This window comes from Tupaia chinensis, unplaced genomic scaffold (assembly GCF_000334495.1).
Source record: "Tupaia chinensis unplaced genomic scaffold, TupChi_1.0 Scaffold148874_1, whole genome shotgun sequence".
NCBI lineage: Eukaryota > Metazoa > Chordata > Mammalia > Scandentia > Tupaiidae > Tupaia > Tupaia belangeri.
Window position 1 is genome coordinate 1,185,182 of NW_006208722.1, and position 12,641 is coordinate 1,197,822.

Sequence of the window (12,641 nt, forward strand, 5' to 3'; positions counted from 1 at the left end):
TCTTCTCTTTGCTGAGGAAGGCCAACAACTCCGAGACTCAGAGAGACAGTGAAGTACACTCAGAAAGGTCACCCAAAGCTCACTCAAGAATAGCAGCCACCAGCTTAATGCTATTAAAGCCTAAATAGAAGAAACATGAGGTTTTTATTTCTCTCTCCTGCTCTTTAATTTGCTAGAGGGCATGTGCACTCACCAGAGAGAGGCAGAGAAAGAGAGAGATAAAGTGCTCCCCACGGGGTGTGGTCACGCCCCTCTCTTCCATCTCTCCATCCTGTCCAGACTCTGGCCGTGCACACACACACACCACGTGTGCCTCTCAAGCTGCCAGTCTGCACCTGAACTGCACATCTGGCCCCGTGGCATCCTGCTCCCCCACGTACCAGGCCATAGGCTGGCCCACGAGGTTTCGATTCTTGACAAAGCTGCAGAAGATCCTAGAGCTGTGACTAGATCAAATTCAAGAAGAATTGAGGGCGAATTTGAAAATGTTCTTCTTAAAGTTTAGATCAAATGAATGAGCAGGATAACACGAGAATAACCAACGGCTGATAGTATTTCAAGATAAGAATGGCATTTCATTCATTATACCTAAGTGTTAATGCTTTGAAACCTCTTCTGATGGTGTAGAATTCTTTCAACGTGAGAGTAATTCTAGGAGTTATTTACGTTTGCTCTTTTACCAGAATACTAGTTTTTTAAAATCAAAATGCCAATCTTTGACCCCGTTATCCATTATCTGTGAGAATGGTACCTAGGAATAGCTTCATTAATACCCAGGTGGAAATGATTCAACTTTTCTGGAATGCCAGTTTTGCAAATCTAAGCCCAAAGTTATCATGAGATAGCAAAAGTCCGAACTTGTGGTTTTAATGTATTCCTTCTGAAATGTAACTGTTTCTTCCTTGTTCCTCTTCTGTCAGTTTTGCATAACTTTAAACATTTCAATGAAGAGGAACTTGTATACTTAAATATCCTTTTGTCCTACCTTCCATTGGAATCCTATATTAACCTACATAGCAAGTGTAGAGGGAATGGATACCATTTTGTTTCTAGTCACTGGTTCCTGACAATTTTTCTAAATTTCATATTCACGCTTATTCTACAAAAAACATACTCCCCCACTGACATCTTCACTTTTCATATAAATGTGAATTTATAATATTACACTTTTTTTTTTTTTTTGGCTGTAGGTGCGTGTGTTCACCAGAGAGAGGGAAAGTGAGAAATCATCCCCTCCAGAAGAGACGGCCATGCCACCTTCCCTTCTCCTCCATTCTTCTCTCAGGTTTTGGGGAACACACTCACATGAGTCCAGCATGATTTCTAAGCTGCTGGGTCCAGGACTCAAACCACCCAGTTAACCATGTGGAATCCAAGGTCTTAACCTCCATGCCACCTGCTGGCCCTAATATACCCATTTCTAAAATTACCTGTAATCCTCCACAGACTTAATGAGAGAAAAGTAAAGTGGAAAGTCTACGTTATGCTCGTGGTCTTCTAGCATGATCCTAATGGAGGGTGCAAATTGGCAAATTCATAAAGCACAAACATTGTGCTCACTTCCGTCTGGAAAACAGAAAGTGTGAGAAGTTTTGTTCCTCTTACTAAAGTGCCACCCATTATCCTATATGTGAGAAGCACAGATTAAGGGGTGGGAAGCTGTCAGAGATAAGAAGAGCTACACTATCCTTTATTGTCAGGCTAGAGAAACTGGCCTTCTTTACACTACGGATTTGAAAATCATTACGTGATTTTTTTGTTTGCGCCAATAATATCCCTAATTCTCTGCGTGGAGATGATTAACCAGGAATGACACGTACGATCAGTTCTAAAGATTGGTTATCATGCCCACGGCTATTCCTCTTTTTCCCTCCTTCTCTTTGCCTTCAACTTACTTGCAAAACTTGTAGTGCTCATTAACACCTTCCGAAGGAGCTGAAACAAAGAAAAGAATTAAAATTTAAATTAGCCAACCTTTTTATAGATGCTTGCTAAAATATGGAGGAATAAAATTATTGGCTAAAATTAAAACTGAACTTACCAGTTGCTATCAATCTTGCCTGTGAAATCCAACAGTTGGTTTGGCATTTGTGAGATTCCATCTTGAATCCCCTAAGTTGTTTGTTACTTCTCGTCACTTGCAGTTAAAGGAATTAGAATACAACAGGCAGTTTTCTAGATTTTACTATAATTTTTAGATTTCTCTGTACAAAACTGTTTTATATTTTTTGTGAACCATCCAAGACCCTTATGATAAGCTACTTTAAGGGAGGAGGGGAGACAACAATAATAAAGAGACTTAAGAAAGCTAATTTTAACAACACATATCCTCAGAAATATCAGAGCAGAGAGAAATTCTAAGATCTGTCTTCATTTCTGAACATCCCTGTGTTGATTTCCATGCTACACTGGAGGAGGGGTAGTGAGTTCTCTCCCATGTTTTGCTCATAGGCCAGTGTGAATAGGACTTTGTACACTACCGTGTGTACTTGCAGAAATGCATTGCTGGGCCAGCAGGTGGTGTAGTGGTTACGGCACTGAACTCCCACATGGAAGATTGTGGTTCTAGTCCTGGACCTGGAAGCCTGTGTTCTCACTTTCCCTTTCTCTGTCTCTCTCTGCTCAAGTTAATAATAAGAGGGACAAACAGATGGCATAATGGTTACATCATTGGACTCCTACACAGTCAAGCACTATTAGAGTCTCAGACCCAGTGACTTAAAAAGCACACCAGATTCATGTGCATGCAAGCCTAAAATCCCAAGAGAATGGAGGAGAAGGGATTGCAATGTGGCCATCCCTCCTGGGGGGTGATTTCTCACTTTCTGTCTCACTTTCTGTCTCTCCAGCAAGTGCACACACCCTATAGCAAAAAAAAAAAAAAAAAAAAAAAACACCCCGCTAAGAAAAAAAAAAAAAAAAAAAAAAAAAAAAAAAAAAAAAAAAAAACCTCTCTAAAATAAAGAATAATAAATAAAATAAAATCAATAATTCTTGTAAAAATAGAAAAAATGCACTGCTATTCATTTCTTGCCTATTCTATTCCAGAGAGATGTTTATTCCTATATTGAAACAGCTATTTATAGACTACAAATTTATTCAGAGAAATTTAATCCCTGGCATCTTAGCTACTATAGGACAGGACTGATGTTCCATTGGTAGTAGTTTCCAAGAGGTTTTATGTCTCCCTGCTGTTAGTATTACAAATTATTTTATTGCATATTTTTTGAAAACTAAGATTCCATGGGTTTATAATTGACTCAAGCTAGAAAAACCTGCAATTTCCTCTACAGAGAAAGTTAGGTAAAGCAGTAAAATTCAGGGCCACCTGTGAGTCCATAATGTCTGACAAGAGAGATTGTTCTAGGAATAATGAGAACGAGAGGACTCCACCCAAAGATGAGTATGGTAAAACGTCAGAGAGGCTATGTCAAGAAAGAATGTACTATGCTGGGATATAAATGAGAAGGGGATGTGGAAGCGTCTCTATCCCTTTACCATTTGCTGCTTTTATCCCGACCATAGATTCTTCTACTCCTGTGTAGATGGGTTTCCATAAAGTGTGTAACAATCTTAAAGGCAACCATCAACAATGAGGAGTCAATCTGCAAGGTCTGTGTGATAAGGATTGTTTTATTATGCTAAAATTCCTGATTGGTGGGAATATCTATTTGGGACGACTTCCAAAAATCAATTGGGATTGAGCTTGATAAATATTAGAGAAGAAAAAAAACTGATAAACTTTGAAAGATATTATTCCAATCTATTTTCTCAAACTGTTTCTAACAACCATATCTGAGTCTTGTCATACCATTCTTAGTGTCAGCATATCAAGCAAGAATGAAATTTCACTTCAGGCCGTGGGAATAATGGTACCTTTGTAATGGTACATAATGATGTTCCTTTATTGTCTTCATTTCAATAGAGTAACATTTGGGATCAACAGTTAGTATAATGGCTATGTCGCTGAACTCCCATGTAGTTGACCACAGTTCGAGTCCTGGACCTAGTGGCTTGTACTCATACCGGGCGCGTGGGCATGTGTGCCCAAGATCCTGAGAGGAGAACGGAGGAGAAGGAGCTGCAATGTGGCCATCCCACCTAGGGGGTGATTTCTCACTTTCTGTCTCTCTGTCTCTCCCTATCTTTCTAGCAAGCGCAGGTGCCCTATAGCAAAAAATAAATAAATAAATAATAAAGTAACATTTTAAATTTAGAGTAGAATTAGTAAAATATTACTTGTGCCAGGTAAGCCTTGCTACAAAAGCCTTGTATCTTTTGTCATCCTTGGGAAATATCCACATCCTGCAGTATTTGAGCCTCAGGGAAGCCTCAGGAGACTGCTCGGAAACAGAGTGCCGATGGGGCAAAACTATTCTAGCCCACAACCACCCCAAGAAAGGTCTGCTTTTGCTTAAGGTAGGCTCCAAATACTCAGCCAAACCCAATGCTCTGGAATTCTTTAAAGGGAAAAGAAGTGCTCAGATGGCCTACTGGAATTATCCTTAATAGCTAACCCAAGACTGAAGAGAACCTCTTGTCCAAAGACTAATTTTCTGGGTCTACTCTCAAGGTATAAGAGACTTCTCAGCCACCCTAAAGATTGTGGACAGACTAGCATGCCCCAGCCTCCCTTCAAGATCAGTACTGGATGGCAGTCCAAGAATATTGTCTAAGGATTTCTTAACATCCTTATGATGGTGGCTTCTGGAATACACTGCACTAAAAAGTTAGGGTCTCTTTAAAAATTACTGTTCCCAGGGATAAATGAAACTGGACCAAAATAACAACATAACTAATATACTTATGTTCCAGAAATTTAATGGGCATGAGATGCTTTTTACCTTAATCTCCCCCAAACGATCAGAATGTTTTTAAAAAACTGAAACCAGTAAGGAAATGCCAACATACATGTTTCAGATTCAACACAGAAATTCTGGAAGGCGCAGATAAATAACCATATGACACACTTAATAGGTCACATTAGAAGTTTGTATCCTCAGTGGAGCAGTGCCTGGTGCTCTGGCTTTTCTCCAAAGCTCAACAAGTAATTCTTATCCCCAAAACCGTGCAGTACCCATTACCCTTCCTCCGATGACAGCAAAGCCACCTGCCACCAAGGAGGTTGGAGCGCAGCAGTCTGCATTGCATTGATGGGTGGAGAGAGGCGCCCTTTCTGCAAACAGAAGACACTGAAAATCAGAATCAAATTAAACACTGACTGCTCTCCTCGTGAAACAATCCTAGAAATAAAAGAAGAAAACAGTTTTAGTGTGGGAACTCGAATCGGGAAAATCGAGTTGTCACCCATCAGGAAAGCCCCAAGTGAACTGCAGGCACAGCAGAAAAAAATGAGTGTCTCTCACTGTGGGAAGTTCATCCTAGAAAGTTACTGAAAAATCTCCAGTGTCCACCCAGAGCCGAGATGTGGAGGCTCTGAACTGTGTTTATGAAAATATCTGAGGTTAACTGCTCTGGCAGGTGGTATGGTGGTTGAGGGCGCTGGACTCCCACATGGCCCACCGCAGTTCAAGTCCAGGACCTGGCAGCTTGCTTTCTTGCTCTCTTGCTCTATCTCTCTCTATCTCTCACTCTGTCCCTCTCTGGTCAAATTTTAAAAACAAACAAATACAGTTAAATAAAATAATTATAAAAAAAAAAAAAGAAAACTATATGTGCTGCTAAGATTATTTGTGGCTACTGTGCCCAGGGTGACAACCTACATTAACCAGGTAATCTGCAAGGACAATGGCAAAATAAGCACAATAAAAAAAGTCTTGTCCTTTCTACTTAGATTAATCCTAGAACTGTGTACTGGTGTATACTGATTCGGGTCAGTTTATTGGTATTGCTCTGGCTTCAGTCAATCCCCCTGAGATGTACTTACCATAGTTTCCTTCCCAGGTCCTTGGTAAGGGTCCCCAGTGCAGAGGCGGCTACTGAACAAGCTCACAGAAAACTGCTTTCATTGCTGTTAACATACAGAATTAACACAATTGCCCCCTTGCAGATCAGCGCTCTGAGTGCATTTACAGACTTACTACCTATTTTAGTTTACTTTTGCCAGAGGGTGTATGCGCTTACCAGAGATAAAGGAGGTGGAGTGTTGGAGAATCGTCACACCACAATCTCTTCTCCTCCATCTTTCTCTCCTGTTGGGATTTTGGGCATGCCTGCACACAGGCCTAGCTTGTTTCTCAAGCTACCAGAGCCGGGACTCAAGCCACGTAGTAGGCCATGTAGGATCCAGCCAAACTTAACCACCGTGTCACTGGCTGGCTGGGGTAGACTTTTAAAATCAACCATGGAAGCTTAATTTTTTTTCCCCAAATTAGTATTTTCTCCCCCTATTAATGAAAGCCTAGCTTCTTTGCTCCGTAACTGTAAGTTATCAGTCTGCCCCAAGCATTCTAAGTGAAGAAAAGACATATTACTATCTACTCTAAACTGAGTGTCATGAAAGGATCAGAGAACTTGTTCTATTTTTTTTTTAGTTCAAACTTGGCTTTTATTCACAATCAGTTGCATAGACCTTCCAGCCACCTCCCTGATGCTCTCTAGTACCAGGTAAAGAACTGGAAAGGAGACAACAGCCCAATGTCTAGGATGGCAGATGACAGAATCCAAATCCACTACTGTTTACTCCCCAGGGTCTTTCTGCAGACTTCTTCCTGAGCCTTAAGACATCATCTTTTCACTCTTTGAACCTAGCTCACTCCCAAGGGTCTTTCTGCAGACTTCTTCCTGACCCTTAAGACATCATCTTTTCACTCTTTGAACCTAGGCCTTTCTTAGATGGGTTATTCATCATCTATAATAATTCTTACTGATGCTAAAGACAGCCAAAGGTTAACGGTATGGAAAGCCAGTGTGGTTTTGGATGTGGCCCTCTAGTCAGTACAGACAATAGTGACAATAACTTGCATGAATAAGACACTCGATCATCTGCAAAGCACCTTCATAACTGTCTTCTTCGCTCTTAATACAGTACTCTGTATGACACACAGGCATTATTAGCCAAGATGTAAAGACAAGACTGAAGCTCAGTGAGATTCCGTGACCTGTTCATAGTCACAGAGCCAAAGGTGATAAACACAAGCCGGAACCCGGGGAGGCTCTGTGGCACCACAGTAATGCGCTGCCTGTGGGTGGCTGGATCCCACACGGCAACCGCAGTTTGAATCCCTAGCCTGGTGGGGTCACCTGAAACATAGTGGGCTGATGCAGGAGTGTCTACAATGCACCAGGCTGGAAGACAGAAAGAGACTGTGGTGTGAGCAGACCCTGTGGGGTGCTCCTCTCTCTTTCCGTCTCTCTGTAGCAGGTACACACATGTGCTTAATCATGAATAAAGAAGGAAAAAGGAAATAAGAACCCAGGTCTTCTAACATACAGTGCTGTGTTTCCCCAGTACATCATACTAGTGAAATGTGTCTCTAGGGGCCAGCAGATGGCATAGCAGTTACATCACTGGACTCCCACCTGGCCAACAGCAGGTCGAATCCTAGACCCAGCAGCTTGAAACATGCTAGGAGCATGTGCGTGCATGCCCAAGGTCCTGAGCGGAGAATGGAGAGAAGGGATTGCAACATGGCCATCCCCGCTGGGGGTGCTTTCTTGCTTTCTGTCTCTCTGGAAAGTGCACATACTCTATAGCAAAAATCTCTTTTAAAAAGTTATATATCTATATCTATATATAACACACACACACATATATACAAATTGCTCTGGTAGGGAAGTGATTTCTCTCTCTCTGTTGTCATACCCACTTTTATACCTAAATCACAACCAACTAATCTATGCTAAAAATACAAATAAATCAGAGAGATTTCAACCATGAGTTGATAAAGAAACTTGTAGGTGACATGTTAACAAAACCTTTTTACTCCTACATGAAAATTTGACTTTTGGAGGGACCAGCAGTTAGCATAATGGCTATGTTGCTGGACTCCCACGTAGCCAACCTCGGTTCGTGTTCCGGACCCTGTGGCTTAAAACTCACACTGGGCGTATGTACGTGTGTGCCCAAGATCCCGAGAGGAGAATGGAGGAGAAAGGATTGCGGCATGACCATCCCCCACTGGGGGGGGTGATTTCTCGCTTTCTGTTTCTCTGTCTCTGTCTGTCTAGCAAGCGCATGTGCCCTATAGCAAAAAAGTCTCTAAAAAAAAAAAAAAACAATTTGACTTTTGGATAACTAGCTAGCTCTTTTCCACTGGCAACCTGTGATGACTGTGATGTTGTGACTTAATAAATATGTACAAGGAGTGCTCTTCAAAACGTTCATGGGAAATGCGTATGAAAAAACTGCATAATTTCAAAAATCGTTTGCGCCAAAATAACATACTTTGATTCTATTTTTCTGTGAGTTTTTCTGTTTGTTTTGTTTTTGTTTCTTGAAAGATTTTTACCATAGGGCATGTGTGCTCACCAGAGAGACAGAGAGATAGAAAGCAAGAAATCACTCCCCAGGGGAAATGGCCACACTGCAATCCCTTCTCCTCCATTCTCTCAGGATCTTGAGCACGCATGTACACGTGCCCATTGTGAGCTTCAAGCCACTTGGTCTGGGACTAACCATAGTTGACCACGTGGGAGTCCAGTGCGTCACCTGCTGGACCCCTTAGTGTTTTTCACTACAGTTTAGACTTATGGAAGTATGTTAATATTTTATATATTCAAAAAATAAGATGAAGTCAACAGCGATAGGAAGAGGAAAGAAAAATCTGAGAGGAGAATGGAGGAGAAAGGATTGCAGTATGGGCGTCCCCCCAAGCCCCAGGATATGTGGGGGATTTCTCACTTTCCCTTTCTCTGGCAAGTGCATGGTCTAATGGCTAAAACCTAAAGGGAAAAAAAAGTAGGAATTTTATACATTTCTCTTCATAGCCTGAGAATTTAGCACAATGGCTAGCACAAAGCAGATTCCCAAAAGAGTCTGGTACATCATCTCTTAGACATTTATTTACATTTATTCGCTATGCGTGCCTATATTTATTAAAACCAAATATGTTAGTAGAAAGACACCTGGAACTGTTGGTCCCCCAAGTGCAATTCAGCTAGTGCTAGTTTAGTCCTACATCTTCTAAAGTTAACTTTAGGTTGTGTTGTAGTGAGTTTTATTTTACCATTTAAGAATTACTTACCTTAAAACTTCTACATCTGGATATTTGTCATTGAGACATAACCTGAAAGTCAGCAAAACTTCATGGCACAATGATCAAGCCTTTTTACGTCCTCTACTAAATTTTATATTCATATTCATCTGGGACCTGCATACTTCCTATTTTTTAAAGAAGTATTTAATTAATTCCATTTGTAATTATTATTATTTTTCATTTGATCAGAGAGAGACAAAAAAAAAAAAAAAAGAATAAGCCGCCAAGTCTGGTTCTCCAACAGTGGCTGGTCACATGGGAGTCCAGTACCTTAACCACCACACCACCTGCTAGCCCCTGCATACTTCCTATTAAAGTTTGCTTGATTTGTGATTATAATTTTAATGATAATATTTTTTAACTGGTTTTGGTGGGAATATAAGAACACTATAGATTTTGGACACTGAGCTCCATAGAGACAGTGCCAGGGCAAGTGAGAGCCAGACGGGCACTGGGCGACTGTGCCTCGCAGGGCAAAGGAGACCCTAAGAAGCAGAGGGGCAAAATGTCATCGTAAGCATTCTTTGTGCGAACTTGCTGGGGAGGAGCACAAGAAGCACTCAGATGCTTCAGTCGACTTCTTTTTTTTTTAATTTAAATTTAATTATTTACATTCATTTGGGTCTACTTTGTTGTATGTTCAGTCAACTTCTCAGAGTTTTCTAAGAAGTGCTCAGAGAGGTGGAAGACCATGTCTGCTAAAGAGAAAGGAAAGTTTGAAGATATAGCAAAGGTGGACAAAGCTCATTATGAAAGAGAAATGAAAACCTATATCCCTCCTAAAGGAGAAACAAAAAAGAAGTTCAAGGATCCCAGTGTACACAAGAGGCCTCATTCGGCCTTTTTCTTGTTCTGTTCTGAACATCGCCCAAAAATCAAAGGAGAACATCCTGGCCTATCCGTTGGTGATGTTGCAAAGAAATTGGGTGAGATGTGGAATAACACTGCTGCAGATGATAAACAGACTTATGAAAAGAAGGCTGCTAACAAGATTATGATGATAATAAAAAAATAAATTTAAAAATAAAAAGAAGGCTGCTAAGCTGAAGGAAAAATATGAAAAGGATATTGCTGCATACCGAGCTGAGGAAAGCCTGATGCAGCAAAAAAGGGAGTTGTCAAGGCTGAAAAGAGCAAGAAAAAGGAGGAGGAGGAGGAAGATGATGAGGAAAAAGAGGAAGACAAAGAGGATAAAGATGAAGAAAAAGATGATGATGATCAATAAGTTGGTTCTAGAGCAGGTTTTTTCCCTTGTCTAGAAAGCATTTAACCCCCCTGTATATAACTCACTCTTTTTAAAGAAAAAATTGAAACATAAGGCTGTGTAAAATGTGTTTTTAAACTATTCAGTGCCTTTTTTTGGTATAGTTAACATATTACCGAATGTGTCTTTAGATAGCCCTGTCCTGGTAGCATTTTCAAACAGCCACTAACCTTGCCTGGTACAGTAAGGAGATTGTAAATTGGCATGGATATTTAAAGCAGGTTCTTGTTGGTGCACAGCACAAATTAGTTATATATGGGGATGGTAGTTTTTTCATCTGATGCAGCTTATACAAAATAATTATTGTTCTGTTAACTGAATACCACTCTAATTGCAAAAAAAAAAGTTGTAGCTATTTTGTTGACATTCTGAACGCTTCTAAGTAAATACAATCTTTTTATTAGTTAAAATAAAAAGAATACTGGCCAATGTACTGCTCGCTGATCCCGCCATACTGTCTCTAGACTTTCTGGACAATGTGCGGCAGATGAACAAGCAGCAGCTCTATTTTTTGGGGAGACAGGTTTTTGCTATAGGGCGCATGCACTCACCAGAGAGACATAGAGACAAAAAGTGAGAATCACCCCCTGGGGGGATGGCTGCACCGCACTCTCTTCTTCTCCATTTTCCTCTTGGGATCTTGGGCATGCACGCACACGTGCCTGGCGTGAGTTTAAGCCACTGGGTCCAGGACTTGAACCACAGTCGACTACATGGGAGTCCAGTGACATAGTCATTACACCATCTGCTGGTCCTACAGACAGCTCTATTATCAAGTCCTAAATTTTGGAATGATTGTCGCCTCAGCACTAATGACCTAGAAGGCGTTGATGGTAATAACTGGGAATGAAAGTCCAATTGTATTGGTGCTCAGTGGCAGCATGTGACCTGCATTTCGCAGAGGAGGTCTTCTCTTTCTAACAAATTGAGTTGAAGGTCCTATATGAGTGGGAGAAATTGTTGTTTTTAGGAGAGAAGGAAGAGAGATTTCTATAGTTCACCAAGTTCTGAAGATTCATGAAAAGCAAAATGGACCTATCAAAAGAAAGAAAGAGAAGAAAGAAAAAGAAAAGGAAACAGCTCTTTGGGAAGTAGGTAATATGAGATATTTACAGGGGAAAAAACAGATGAGCTGGCATCAGTTCAGCTCATATTAAGTAAACAAGGATCCGGCACTGCCCTGGGGATAAGACAAATATTGTCTGTATTTTCAAAGTTAGTGGAAGGAGTTTTCATCTCTGCCATCTCAGAATCACACTCAGGATCTTACCTGTAATAATTCAGAAGTACCCACCAAACAACCAGGCTTGCATTTTCCTGAAGGCTCTTATCTTCTGGACTGTGTGCTCCTTATGAATAGAAAGCAAGCAAACAATGATAGTAAAGGTAGAAGAGGCTCTGACCCGTTCTTTTTAATTCTCAAATGCTCACCTCAGAAAGGACACTACATTTGTTTAAAGGTTTTTGCCATAGGGTGCATGCACTCATTGGAGAGAGAGAGAAACAGAGAGAGAGAGAAAGTAAGAAATCACCCCCAAGAAGGGATGGCCATGCCACAGTCCCTTCTTCTCCATTCTCTCAAGATTTTGGGCATGCACACGCACTTGCACACACATACATCTGACGTGATTTTTAAGATCCAGGACTTGAACTGTAGTCGGCCATGTTGAAGTTCAGCTCCTCAACCGCCATGCTTCCTGCTGGCCCCAAGACACTACATTTTATTATTATTATTATTCATGATGGAGAGCAAGTACACATACATGAGTGAGAAAGAGGAAGAGAGAGAGACAGAGGCGTACTTAAGGTCTTGTTACACCTTGATCCCTTTCCCCAGCCCTCTAACTTGTCAACTAGGCAGGTATGCATGAGCCCAGAATGGTTTCAGACCAACCAGGGATTTTTTAAAAAGAATTATTTTATTTGATTTTATTCCATCATCATCATCATTATTATTATTTCAATTTGACCAGAGAGAGAGAAAGTGAGAAAGCAAACTGCCAGGTCCGGGACCTGAACCCTAATTAGTCATGAGGGAGTCCAGCACACCTTAACCACCATGCCACCTGCCAGCCCCTCAACCAGGGGATCTTAACCCAAGGTTAGTCATGTGGCTTCCAGCACTACAGTTCAGTCTGCCACCAATCGTGCCATGAGGCTACATTTTTTCATAGATTTTTCTGTTGCTCCTTAGGCACATTGAGTTGACAGCAATTTTT

General features: G+C 41.0%; 1 pseudogene; it reads left to right on the top strand.

Moving 5' to 3' along the window:
- Positions 1–8,906: 8,906 nt before the first annotated feature.
- LOC102470743 (high mobility group protein B1-like) lies at positions 8,907–10,383 on the top strand (annotated as a pseudogene).
- The last annotated feature ends 2,258 nt before the right edge of the window (positions 10,384–12,641 follow it).